The following is a 13,178-nucleotide window of genomic DNA, read 5'->3' as shown; positions in this document are numbered from 1 at the left end:
ACACACACACACACACACACACACACACACACACACATTCATACAATTAGTACATACAGCTGGTACAGAATTGAATTAGCTAGAAAAACTAGACTCAGTTGGTATTAGGAAAGAACAGAGCTGCTCAAGGTAGAGGACAGGAGAGGACAAACACTCAAGGACAAACTGCTTTGGGGAGAAGTTGTAGATATGTTGAGAGAATAAAATAAGATTGACGGCAGGTGGGATACTGAATGAGATACTGGGAATGATTTTACAAAGTTTTGCTATTAGTTCAAATGGAATTCTCCTCTGCAACTCTTCAAGTTGTTTTTGTAAAGGTTTTACTCTCCCAGGCTTTCTGAGGAAAGAGACTAACATGAGACCCTGTTCTGAGACTGGACAGAGGGAGGCCCAGTTTTACTTGGGTTCTGGCAAACCCCAGACTCTTTCACAGATCGGGGCTTCTCAACAGAACTCTAATAACATTTTTAATGGAACAATTCTTTATTGTTCAAGACTATCCTTCAGACTGCAGGATGTTTAGCATCCCTGGCCCCTGGGTACTGAATGACAGAGCACCTCTCAGTCACTGTGACAACTAAAAACACCCTCCACTATTTCCAAATGCCCCCAGGGTGGAGGAGAATGTTGCCCATGGTTGAACCACTGATGTAGACATTGCTAAATTGGTTTCCATTCATTGCAATGAGACAATTCCTGATGAAGACAGTGGCTAATAAATAAGAAGAGCAGAATTATTTGTATTTCTTCCTGAAGCATTCAACTCAACGATACGCAGTATTTCAGAAAGCAAACATGATGCTGTTGGCGTCATCACTGTGATGACTGAATAAGAAGCATAAGATATTATGCTCCTAGTCCTGCACAAAATCCTGAAGGTGGGTAATGACAACAAAAATCAACAGGCACATTGTAGGGTTGGCCTTTGACGAAGGGCACATGACAGACAGAAGAAAACTGGACCTCAGCCTGAAGATGAGGGCTAGGAGAAGATGTTATGAAAGTTCATGACCTCAGAAAGACAAAAATGAGGGTGAACACACTTTTATATCACATCCTGTAATATCAAAGCTAAGAGCATAGTTGAAAGCTAATATTTTGATCACTCACTGTGCTAGGGTCTAGTTAAAAGATGCTATATAGTCCCTGGACAAATAAAAGCAAGTACTGCTTTGTAGCATGAAGTCCTTAAAAACAGTGGTTCAGATAAAAACATATTTTAAAATCAAGATTTGTGCCTTTGTTCTTCCCTCTACTTCCTAGGGTGTTCTTCTCCCAGGTAATCACAGGCGTCATTATCACCTTCTTCAAGGCTGTGTGAAGACACCGGCTTCTCAGTGAGGCTGACCAGCTGATTGAAAACAGTGACCTCGGCTGTGCACTGATCACTGTCTGGGTCTCGATCAAGTTGGTCACGTAGGAGGATCCTGAACGCACATCCTCCCACAGACGCACGGAATCCACAGCTCCCTACCAACAATTTCCTCTGAAAAACCCCCAGACTAGCTGAGTAACTCCTACACCTCAGGCAAACGAGACAAAAAACCCACTTGGATGCAGGTAGGAGGGGCTGAGACACAACTGCACCCTAAACCCCACACCTGGTGCAGACCCACAACTGGGAGGGAACTCAAAACCCTGAGCTTCTCCCTGAGGAACGAAGGGTTTGAACCCCATACCAGGCACCCCAACTCCTAAGACCTGCATCTGAAAGATGAGCTCCCAAAACACCTATCTTTGAAAGCCAGTGAGGCTCCTCTCCGCAAGACCCACCAAGCTACAGCAAACTGAGAAATGGTTCTTAAAGCATAACACGCACTGACTCACCTGCTCCAGGGTCCAGCTGAGAGGTGCCCAGAATTGCTGTGAAAGAGGCTGATTTACTTATCTTCAAGCATCTGCCTGAGGGGCCTGCTGAGGAGCTCCCTACAGGCACCATCCTTGCACTGTCCCCCTGCTTCACTGCAGCTCACCACCTCCTCCTGGAAAGAAACTTGTACTTTCCTCTGGGGCCCCGATTTTTGTGGCCGCCGCCCACTGGACACCTCCAGATCACCTGGCTCTGGTGGCCACTGGGGCTTACACTCGTGGTCCCTCCAGACTGTATATATTTGCATACTTTAAAAGCTGCTGCCTGAGGGTCTGGCTTCCGATCAGCCTGAACCTGGGTTCTGACTCAGATCCTCCCTGGACAGGTCTTGCCACACCCTTAACCACTGGGAACCACTGAGAATAACATAGGCCGCCTGGACGAGCACGAAGTTGTGAGACACGACCAAGAGCCAGGGCAGCTCTGAACAATAAGGTTCATCTCCTCCGCAAGGCCACTCCTTCCAGATCGGGGAGGTGCCTCGTTTAATGCAAAGAAGCCAACACAGAGGGTCAAGGAAAGTGAAGAAACAGAGGAATGTGTCCCAAACGAAAGAGCAAGACAAAACCTCAGAAGCTGACCTTCATGACATCATCACTGCTGGTCCTCCTCTCTCATCCGTTCTTCTCCACAGCTTTTATTACCATTTACGATCCTATTTGTTCACTCATGTATTTGTCTGTCCCCTCGCTAGAACGTACACTCCATGAGGGCCAGGACTTCCGGTCTGTCTTTTCACTCAGTGCCTACAAGAGGGATTGAGAATGGTAAGCACTTAATAAATAGTTATTGAATGAATGATGGATTGAAGAATAATTCAGACAGGTAAATATATAATAAATACATAGCAAGTAATTAAAGAAGGTTAATGATGTTTAGGGTAGCACTTTAATTCTTGGAGGTTGACAACATGGAAAACAGACATCATTCCACCAAATCATTCCATCGTTGTATGTCCCAGGCTGGACCTGCCCCCGGGGAAAGGCCCTCAGCCCCACCTCCACACACGTCAAGGTGGTGTTCATTACCACAGTGCTGCCCCTACCTGGTGGTTTCTGGCAGCGTGAGGAAGGGCGGGCCCTCCCGCATTCCTTCCTTCAAGCCTTGTTTCCTGAGTGTCGACTATGTTCTCGGTCCTGCTTGGCACTGTTCTCTAGAGGCACAATAGTGAACAAGACAGACCCAGGCCCTGCCCTCCCTATGTTTTCAGTTTGGTCACAAAAATGAGAAGACAGCCTTGCAGAGGAGGCTTACAAGGGAGGCTTGTGTGGAGAATCTGGGAAAGCAGAACAGAGAAAACAAGAGAGTTATCCGGCCCAGAGAGGTGAAAAAGTCAGGGAGCTCTCCCTCTAACTGAGGTTAAATCATCCTCTCTGTTCCTTGTTTTTCTCTCCTTTTTTCCTTAACCATGGTAGAATACCCATAACATAAAGTTTCCCGTTTTAATGATTTTTCGGTGTACAGGTCATGTACGCTTAGCAGCAGGAGGTACATTCACATTGTTGGGCAGACATCACCACCCTCCCTCTCCAGGACTTTTTCCATCTTCTCAAATGTCACCCTGTCCCCATTAAACAACATCTTTCCATTCCCTGCCCTAAATTCTGGGTCTCCTGAAATGCAACCCCCCATGATCATATTTTAGGGACAAAGGTCACACTTAGATGATGGAAAATTTATTTTAATAAAACCAATAAGAATGTAGGGGGGAAATCCAGTTGAGCTCTTGACAGTCCTGTGATTCTGTTCTGAATTTTAAAACTTCCTTTTTGGGGGAAAAAAAAATGAAAAGGCTAATAATGGAGATCCAGTCAAAAGATTGTGAAAGAACTCTTATCCCCACGGCCACATCAATTACATGACAATGTACGTGTGTTGCTTCAGACACCACGGCAAATGTCTCTGTATAAAATACAAAATAAACTGTTTCAGACAAGAATGGAAATGTATCAGTAAAAAATAATTTGGGCTCTGTGGGAAAATAAAATACATTCCCAAAGCCTCAATCCCTTCTTGACTGTACTTTCCTATAAATAATTAAGAATTCAAGTAATTATGTTTCATTATTAACTGTAACGTTTTCCAAAACTACTATATGCAGGTCTGGAGACCGCACTTGACCTACTTATAGTGGTCTGCAACAGAGGGAGATTTTTTTTTTTTTGAGGATATCTTTTTTTAATTGGGATGAGGGCAAGAGGGGATTAAAGTAGGTGGCAAATCATACCCTTCATTTTTAGTGAGGAGCCATGGCTTCTAGAAATGTCCACCATTCATTCCTAATAGTCATTCAACAAACTTTTCTTGAGAACCCACATATGCCAGGCACTATTCTGAACTCCTGGAACACATCAGTAATCGAAACAGACAAATATCCCTGTTTTCCCGGAGCTTCCTTTCCGGAGGAAATTTTAAAATATGATTTTAGATACTCCTCGATTATTTGATCTATTTCTGTTTATCAGAAAATTTTGCAATAGTGTTGAGGACTGGAAAAGAGTATTGAAAATTCTTCTGGTGTACACTTAGAAATCATCACTAAAAAATCTATCTGTGCTTCCACTTACCGTATTCACTCAAGTCTTATATTCATACCAGAAATACATACTGAGAGATTTTTTTTCTGTGGCAAGAGACTGTGCTAAGAAGTATGAGGGGATATAAACACGTGTGAAACGTATCTGTAAACTTATTCTTGGATGTGTTGCACCCACACCACGGTTTCAAAGGAAAATTATCAAACTATCATTACTATGTTACAATAGTTGGGCAATGTCATGCTGTCTATGGCACCTGAGTTAAACAGCACAGAGGGTTTTCTTTTTTTAATTTATTTTATTGACGTATAGCTGCTTTACAATGTTGTGTTAATTTCTGCTGTACAGCAAAGCGGTTCAGTTATACATACATATATATATATTCTTTTTCATATTCTTTTCCATTACGGTTTATTACAGGGTATTGAATATAGTCCCCTGTGCTATACAGTAGGACCTTGTTTAAATAGCATAGAGTTTGACTCTACCTTTGGTAAATAAAAGTCCCCTGTGGGTCAGGTAGGTACACCATGGGAACCACAGTGAGAAGCAAAGAGCAAACGGTAGTCTGGGTGGCACAGAGGGCCCTTTAAGCCTGATCCCGGGAATCACGGTACTAGCAGGATGAAGACCCACCCACGGTCACCAAAACTCCAGGGGCAGGAATGGAACGATTACTGCCTGTCATCTTATATCAGAGACTGTAAATCATTCTCCCTGTTTAGGTGAACCATTGAGGACTAGACTTTGTGACAGAAGGCAGTCTTGAAGGAGGGGACTTGGTTCATCTTTTCTTTTTTAATTTTTATTTTATATTGTAAGATAGTTGAAATGCAACGCTGTATTAGTTTCAGGTGTACTACAAAGTGAATCAGTTGTACGTATACATATATCTATTCTTTTTAAAATTCTTTTCCCATTTAGGTTATTACAGAATATTGAATAGAGTTCCCTGTGCTATACAGGAGGTCCTTGTTGGTTATCTATTTTAAATATAATAGTGTCTATATGTCAATCCCAAACTCCCAATTTATCCCTCCCACCACCACCTTTCCCCTTTGGTAACCATAAGTTTGTTTTCTAAGTCTGTGGTTCATCTTGGTTTACCCAAAGCACAAGTCCGTGAGGGCTCCAAAGAGCTGCCGTGTTTGTGCAGAAAATGACAAGAGTTTGTGCTGGAGAAAACAGCAGTGGAGCATGAAGTCAGATACCCTGGTTAACTGCAAACACTTGGCCACATTTTGAGTTCCAACCTGCATTCTACACCTTCTTGTTTTCAAATATTTGGAACAGTCCTCAAACTTCTATTTTTAATTTTAGCAAAAAGAAGCCTAGAAAACTTCTATGAGCTTCTGACATTTTTCTAGACCTCAAAAGGCCTTTAAGAATATTTTGGTGAGTCAGACAAAAATGATTCAGAAACATATGGATTGCATTTACTTGGATAGATCAGAATTTAACACAAAGTAGGTTAAAATACTTGGCTACATCCTGTGCTCTGGGGTAGCCAAATGTTTGGGAAAAGTGTGGCAACATGAACACCACCAGGCTGCCTCCTACACTGCCCTGTTTTCATTTGCATCTCTCTCTTTTTATTTTTCCCTTTCAGGCTGCCAGGAATGCATACTAGACTTCAGGGACAGCTTAAGGAATAATAGCCTGCAGCTAGAGAGACCCCCACTACCATTTTCCAGGAAGAATCTGGATTCCCCAGAGACGCTACGTTCAACAAATATGAACAAACACAGCAAAAACCCACACTGTGTCCTCAGCCACATCGAGGCAGTCTTCTTTAGTATTTCATACAACTTCATCCAATTCCAGCTTTCTGCTTGTCTGAGAAACAGACCAGAGCAGTGGCCACAGGACCAGCTCTATAATTTGAAGAGCTCAGTGCAAAATGAGGATGCGGGCCCCTTGCCCAGGAAGTATTAAAGAGTGTCAAGATGGCAAAAATGGCATTTAAAAAAACATCGAGAGAGTATGGCCCATAAAGCCAGCCCTGCGTGGCAATGCCCTGAGGCATTTCCTCCCTTCACATTTCTTATTGTAAAGAAAAACAAGATGATGGCAGAATAATCAGTGTGAACTCAGATTAGTTAGGAAATGAGATAATGATTTAACGATCAGGATTTCCCAAGCACTGTTAACTAAAACCAAGGACAGGATCAGAGATCAACAAAAATTTCAAATGGCATCACAGCAAGAGTGAAAAGACTGACTTTAGACTGAACCAGCAAAGTTTCAATGAACAAAGAAGAGTTCAGAGATTCCAGGAGAGGGGTGAGGCAATGGTTCTTGCGGCCTCTGTGCTGTGTCCTCCAGGGGCTCTGACGCAGCTGTTGATGCAGAGAAAAGAATTCTCTCTAAAACTAATGGCACCATTTTATAACAACACCAAGGAAGGTGTTGTCATACCAAGGATTTATTTATTTATTTAATTTAGTCTAATTGAAGTATAGTTGATTTACAATGTTGTGTTAGTTACTGCTGTAGAGCAAAGTTATACATATATATATACTTTTTTTACATTCTTTTCCATTATGGTTTATCATAGGATATTGAATATAGTTCTCGGATCTATACAGTATGTTTACCCATTCTATTAATGTATATAAAAGCTTACATCTGCTCACCCCAACCTCCCACTCCATCCCTCCCTCAGCTCCCTCCCCCTTGGCAACCATAAGTCTGTTCTCTATGTCTGTAGTTCTGTTTCTGTTGCATAGATAAGTTCAATTGTGTCATGCTTTAGATTCCACATATAAGTTATACCATATGGTATTTGTCTCTCTTTGACTCACTTCACTTAGTGTGATAATCTCTAGTTGCATTGCACCATGTTGCTGCAAATGGCATTTTTTCATTTTTTTTATGGCATTGCATATATATGTACCACATCTTCTTTATCCATTCATCTGTCGATGGACATTTGGTTGTTTCCATGTCTTGGCTATTGTGAATAGTGCTGCTATGATCACAGGGGTGCAAGTATTGTTTAGAATTTTAGTTTTGTCTGGATATATGTCCAGCAGTGGGATTGCTGGATCATATGGTAGTTCTATTTTCAGTTTTCTGAGGAACCTCCATACTGTTTTCCATAGTGCCTGTACCAACTTACGTTCCCACCAACCCTGTAGGAGGGTTTCCTGTTTCTCCACAGCCTCTCCAGCATTTGTTATATGTTGACTTTTTAATGATGGCCATTCTGACTGGTATGAGGTGGTACCTCACTGTAGTTTTGATTTGCATTTCTCTAATAATTAGCAATGTTGAGCATCTTTTCATGTGCCTCATGGCCATCTGTATGTCTTCTTACACCAAGGAAGATTTTAGAGGAATGTGGAATAGCTCCATGAGATTTCCTATGTGCTTTTGCAATCTGTAATTTTACCATCTGCCTTATTCAGTGTGGCCTAATAAAGATTTCCACCTCTTCTTTCACAGTTTCCAGAGAGGAATATGTATGCTAAGTAACGACTTGGGCACAGAAGTCCTCTTTCCACAAGCCTGTTAAAGATTAGGCTTCAAGAATCATAGTACCTAAATGTAGGCATTGCCCATAGCATTTCTTTAAAAATACTCTGTATGGGGCACACGTTTATGTATTTATTTTCGAAAGAAATATCTTTTTTTCCCCTGTGGATAAAATTCTGAGCATGTGAGGCACAAAATTAAAATCCCTTGGTTATTTCAATCTTTCCTTTTATGAGGAGCCCATTATATCTTTTCTAATTCCTGTGTAAGATTTGTTCATATTATATTACAAAGAGCATTTTATAAGTTCAGTAGTTTTCAGTTTCTCATTAGTCTTTTTTGTTTGCCTATGGTGTCTATTAAGACTTGCTTTTAGAAAAACAACGAGACAAGACAGAGTCTGTTTTACAGAGTCCATAAAGGCACACAGTTCTCTCTCATTTTTAAAATAGAATTGATTCTATTTTTTTAGTGAATCAGCACAAGGTCTGTTATTAAGCATTCCATTGTATCATGTGTTTTATTTTTTTTGCTGGTAGAATTTTATAATAGTTTACTTCTTTAAAAAAAATTTTATGGACTTCCCTGGTGGTCCAGCGGTAAAGAATCTGCCTTGCAATGCAGGGGACGCGGGTTCAATCACCGGTCGGGGAACTAAGATCCCACATGCCGCAGGGCAACTAAGCCCACGCGCCACGACTACTGAGCCCACGCACTCTGGAACCCACTCGCCACAACTAGAGGGAGAAAACCTGCACGCCACAACTAGAGAGAAGCCCATGTGCCACAGCGAAGAGCCTACATGCCACAACAAAGACCCAACGCAGCCAAAAATAAAACAATTTTTTAAATTAAAAAAAAAAATTAGTGTTTTATCTTATTTGTGAAGACGGATGAATCTGTTTTTATGTGCATATCAAAAAAGTATGAAAAATCAGAAACCCGCGCTTCATATACTGCAGATAAAAAATGTTAATTCGATAAGCACTCTAAAAAATATTCAATATGCCAAAGACTTGGCTTTACATGAAATACCAGTTTGATTCCATTCGGCAAAAGTGGATAAAGCATCTACAAGGCGTCTTTAGCAAGCTGGGTACTGCCGATGTAAAGATGAACTGAACTTGACCCTGGCATTGTACAAATTTGCTATGTGTAAGCAATTGTAGGCAGTAAAAGATCCAAACACTGCAAGCTGAATGATGGACTTGAAAGAAAGAAGCCGGTCGTGGCACGGTGGATCAGATGACGTCATAACCTTTCATTTCAAATCTATGGCATTTCAAACACAGCAGAGCGTCGTCTAAAAATACGAAGGCTTAATTCCCTTCACAGGCTCCATGTGGGAACACTTCCTAGCAAACTGGAAAGGATTTCAAATGACATAATCTACACTTGTCCGATGAGTGAGCAAAGGCCATCCAAGGACACATTTATTTTCTTCGACTTTCTTCTCCAGAGATTTTTTGATTCCATGCAAATTTCCAAGATGTGGTAGTTGATGACTGATCTCAGAGCAACAGCGATCAATCAGGCAAGTCTGGCTGCAGGCACCGTGGACACATTCTACTTAGACGGAAGTCATCCTATGAATCCCTCCGAGTCAGACGTGGTTAGAGCCATGTCTGGGATATCTACGAATTTCCACAAAGGAAACATTAAGTTGGAAGTAAAAGTTCTTATTTCTTCTTATAAGTAAAAGATTCTTCTCTCTTCATATTTGAATAAATTTAGGTGATATAAATGAAAGAGACTTTCTTCATGACCGTGCGATTTATTGTGTTTGAAGGTGTTTGCGAGACTGGAGATGTGTGGGTGTTTTCACTTGTGGGTCTGTGTATGTGTGTACCTGTGTTTTCGGGAAGGAAGGAGAAAAGTTAGGGTGAGGGAGTGCAGCATGCAGGGACCTACAGAAGCAAAGGTGAAGAGGTGGGACTGTCTAAAGGAAGTCAAGCTGCAGACTGCTTGCTGCAGGTCCACTCCTTCATGCTGGAGGCATCCTTTCATTGGCCCTGTCATCTGCATGCCCAGCAGAGCAGCTGCAGGGTGGACACTAGACTGGGCAGGCTTGAGTGGAGTAAACGGAGTAGACAGCATACGACTTGCTGTCTTAGTCAGCCCTGGGCAACCATAACAAAGACCACAGCCTGTGTGGCTTAAAAACAGACCTTTATTTCTCACAGCTGGAGGCTGGGAAATCCAAGATCAAGGTACTAGCAGATTCAATTCTTGGTGAGGGCTCCTTCACGGGCTTGTGGACAGCTACCACATCCTCACGTGGCCTTTCCTCAATGCCAACCCATCGGGGGTCCCACCCTCATGACTTCATCTCACCCTAATCACCTCCCAAAGGTGCCATCTCCAAATACCATCACATTTGGAGGTTAGGGCTCTGACATATGGATTCTGGGGGTACACAAACCTCCAGCCCCTAACACTTGGCTAGACAGGCGTCTGCCCTGCTTATACCCTGGTAGAGAGACAGACATGAACCAAGTAATCACACAGATACATATATCATTATAAATTGTGTTGAGTGCTCCAAGGAAAAGGTATAGGGTGTTTCAGAAAGTTTAACAAGAGGCCCTGACTTAGAAGAGGTTTGGGAAAGAATTTGCTGAGGAGTACACGGCTTCCTTGATAAATTCTACTAAGTGCTAAAAGAAGAAATTATACCAGATCAACCCACACACTTACAGAAAACAGAAGAGAGAGCACTTCTCAACTAATTTATGAGGTCAGCATTACCATGATCTCAAAATTATATAAAACTTTCCTCCCAAATATAACTAGATACTCTCATGAATGTATGTGGTAGGCAGAATAACGTCCCCCTACCAAATATGTCCATGTCCTAACCCCCAGAACCTTGAATGTTACCTCACATGGGAAAAAGGATTTTGCAGATGTGATTAAATGAAGGATCTTGAGATGCGAGATTATCCCAGATCATCCAGTTGGCCCGACGCAGTCACAATTGTCCTTATAAGAGGGATGCAGGCAGGAGAAGTCAGAATTAGAGAACATGGCGATGTGATGACAGAAGCAGAGATCAGAGTGATGCTTTGAAGATGGAGGAAGGGGCCACAAGAAGCTGAAAAAAATCAAGGAAGTGGGTTCTCCCTTCAGAGGCTCCGAAAGGAACCAGCCCCGCCAACACACTGACTTTACCCCAGTGAAATGGCTTTTGGACTTCCGACCTCCAGAATTGTAAGAAGATACATTTGTGTTTTAAGCCATGAAATGTATGGTGACTTGTTACAGCGGGAACAGGAAACTAACACAACATAGTTGCAAGGATCCTTAACAAAATTTTAGCAAACAAAATCCATCAGTATATAAGGATAATACATCATGAACAGGTGAGATACATCCCAGGAATTCAAGATTGGTAATCAATGTAACGAGTTTAAAAAGAAAAGCCATATGATCACGTCAAAGTAACGCAGAACAAGCATTGGACAAAATTCAACACCTATCCATGATTAAAAAGAAACTTTCTGCCAACTGTGACTAGAAAATGCCTTCAACTTGAGAAAGTGCATCTACTAAAAATCTGCAGCTAGCATCATACACAGTTATGAAAGAAGGAATACGTTCATTTAGGAATAAAGCAGGAATGTCCATCCTCACCACTTCTATTCAATATTGTGCCTGGCCAGTATAATAAGGCAAGGAAAAAAGGGACTGAGTTGGGGAAAAAGAAAGAAAACTGATTTTTTTTCACAAATGCATGATCTACTTCTAAAGAATACACCAAAAACCTACTAGAACTCATAAGGGAATTTATAAGGTTGCAAAATACAAGATCAACAACAAAAATCAATTCCATTTCTCTATATATACAACAAACAGTTGGGAAGTGAAATACGCTGAAAACTGAAAAACTCTGTTGAGAAAAATTAAAGAAAATCCAAGTAAATGAAGAGATACGCTATTTCATAGATGGGAAGACTGAATAAATTTGGCCCTCTGCATCCACAGGTTCTACATCTGTGGAGTCAACAAACTGCAGATCAAAAATATTTGAAAATTAAAATGCCAGAAAGTTCCAAAAAGCAAAGTTTGAATTTGCTGGGCACTGGCAACTATTTACATAACATTTATATTGATTAGATGATATAAATAATCTAGAGATGATGTGGTATATATACCACAATGGAACACTACTCAGCCATAAAAAAGAATGAAATAATGTCATTTGCAGCAACATGGATGCACCTAGAGATGATCATACTATGTGAAGTAAGTCAGACAGAGAGAGACAAATAACATATGATATCACTTATATTTGGAATCTGAAATCTGATACAAATGAACTTATCTACAAAACAGAAACAGATTCACAGACACAGAGAACAGACTTGTGGTTGCCAAGGGGAGGGGGAGGGCAGGGATGGATTGGGAGTTGGGGATTAGCAGATGCAAACTATTATGTACAGAATGGATGAACAACAAGGTGCTACTGTATATCCCAGGGAACTATATTCAATATCCTATGATAAATCATAATGGAACAGAATATAAAAAAGAATGTATATGTATATATAACTGAGTCACTTTGCTGTACAGCAGAAATTCACACAAAGTTGTAAATCGACTATACTTCAATTTTAGAAAAGATTTTAAAAATTAACCAATACAGTCACATATCCTAATAGATTTTTCTAAGAATGCATCTGTGAAACATGGAACACCAAAAAGTTAGTCTCAGAAGAAGAAAAACAGCAGGATACTATTCAGTAATGGTCAAAAACACAAAAACGAAGCCATCTAGTCTAAAGATTCATACTTACGTAGTAAAACTATAATAAAAAGCAAGGGAAGGATGAGCACGAAAATCGAATAGCATTTATCCCTGGGGTCTAAAGGCGAGAAATACAATCATAAAATTCTTGTAATTTCTTACACTGGAGGATGAGTATGTGCTTATCACTTATCCTTCATACCTTAACCACAGACACATGATATCAATCTTTTCTTATATCTGAACATCATAATTTTTAAATTAGCAAAAATATTCTTTAAAATGGAGGAAATAAATCTCCACGGAACTCAGATTCATCAAAAAAGTTTCGCTTCTGTACAGAACATACCTTCAGAACACTGTGTTACAAAGTGCTGTGAGGCTTGGGGCTAAATTTTCTGTGGACCACTTTTAATTTCTCATGGTCTCAACCTTTGCTTGAGGGCTACTGGCTGCAGTCAGTAGAAAAGCCCACTATATCCCCTGGTTGACAATTTCTTTTAATCAAAGTATACATTTTACATCTTTTTGTAAGAGTGGACAA

At 40.9% G+C, this 13,178-nt stretch overlaps 1 long non-coding RNA gene across 1 annotated transcript in view; it reads right to left on the bottom strand.

Moving 5' to 3' along the window:
- LOC112395115 (uncharacterized) overlaps positions 1-13,178 on the bottom strand; it is a 64,765-nt gene that overhangs the window by 14,788 nt on the left and 36,799 nt on the right. The window contains exon 3 of the long non-coding RNA XR_003002304.1: positions 2,455-2,619. This is a non-coding gene — a long non-coding RNA (uncharacterized LOC112395115). The remainder of the gene's footprint in view (positions 1-2,454; positions 2,620-13,178) is intronic.

This window comes from Neophocaena asiaeorientalis, unplaced genomic scaffold (assembly GCF_003031525.2).
Source record: "Neophocaena asiaeorientalis asiaeorientalis breed wild unplaced genomic scaffold, Neophocaena_asiaeorientalis_V1.1 scaffold889, whole genome shotgun sequence".
NCBI lineage: Eukaryota > Metazoa > Chordata > Mammalia > Artiodactyla > Phocoenidae > Neophocaena > Neophocaena asiaeorientalis.
This window is presented reverse-complemented; position numbering and strand designations above follow the sequence as displayed.